The sequence below is a fragment of the Theropithecus gelada genome, chromosome 1 (genome assembly GCF_003255815.1).
Source record: "Theropithecus gelada isolate Dixy chromosome 1, Tgel_1.0, whole genome shotgun sequence".
Lineage (NCBI taxonomy): Eukaryota > Metazoa > Chordata > Mammalia > Primates > Cercopithecidae > Theropithecus > Theropithecus gelada.
The window spans coordinates 118570861-118572081 of NC_037668.1; the positions used below are offsets into that span (position 1 = coordinate 118570861).

The 1221-nt window shown below is 41.6% G+C and overlaps 1 non-coding gene across 1 annotated transcript; it reads left to right on the forward strand.

Moving 5' to 3' along the window:
- The first annotated feature begins 516 nt into the window (after positions 1 to 516).
- On the forward strand, positions 517 to 722 carry LOC112614994. The gene has a single exon (XR_003117242.1). It is a non-coding gene; the product is annotated as a small nucleolar RNA U3 (small nucleolar RNA).
- The last annotated feature ends 499 nt before the right edge of the window (positions 723 to 1221 follow it).

Sequence of the window (1221 nt, forward strand, 5' to 3'; positions counted from 1 at the left end):
TAGCCAAAGCCTGTGGGCCAGCAGCATAGGCACTCTTCAAAGTGTGTTAGAAATGCAGAATTTCAGGTCCCATCCCTGATTCCGTCCCTACCCAATCAGGCTTATACTTTAACAAGATTCCCAAGTGCTCTGTAAACCCCTTAAAATTTGAAAGGCAGTGATATAAAGAGCAGTTCAAATCCCAGAATTTCTCCCATATTCCACGGAGCCATGCAACTGCTCCCTCAACCCTAGATAAGAGATTTTCTTGATGATGTTGAATCGAAGAGGTCCCAGATTCAGGGACGCTGGCATCGCTGAAGACATCAGTGAAGCAACGAAGTACAGGCATTCTGCTCGTCTACAAGAATAAGGCCCACAGTGCCCTTATCCTGTTCAGCAACCCAAAGTCTAGCAACAGCCTCCCATTCCCAGGTAGAATATCTGAAATGTTTCTATGGGGGAAACCTACTAGCCCAGAAGAGAAGACCTGCACATACTGACATGGGGAGAATCCCGATTAAGAGTCACTTCATCAAGACTATACTTTCAGGGATCATTCCTACAGTGCACTACCAGAGAAGTTTCTGTGAACGTGCAGAGCACCGGAAACCATGAGCAGGAGGCGCAGCGTTCGCTCCTGAGCAGGAGGCCGGATCTTGGTGTTGCTTCGCTGCGAGTGCCATTGGCCGTTGATGATCGTTCTTCTCTGGGAGAGTAAGAGATGACACAGTTTGAGTGGTTCCCATTTTTTTAAAAAAAGAGTCACCTCATCACCTTAGCATCCCTACAGTAAATAGAGAGTAAGGCACACAAGTCTGATTCCAATCAGAGTGAGGAGTAGTTTTTCGGGTTTTTTTAATACAATGTGCCTTCTCTCAGATTAGTTTCTAGCTCAGCACCAATAATAAAAAAGGGAAATACTCCAACCCAAGCTACATGTGCAAAGATGTTCACTGAAGCATTGTTTATCATGAAAACTATATTTTAAAAATCAGTTAAAAAAAAAATCTGGTTTAAGAAAACTAGGTCCCTGTGTGAAATGCAATACTACAAAACCATTACAAAGAATGAAGTAGATCTATATGTGTCCTTATGACATAATCTTCAGGGTATGCTGAAAAGTGAAAAAAATAAGGTACAGAAGGATAAATATAACAGACTAACATTTCTATTTAAAACATGTATGTATGTAAGACATTTCCACCTACATATACACACAAATATATATGCTTGTACTTG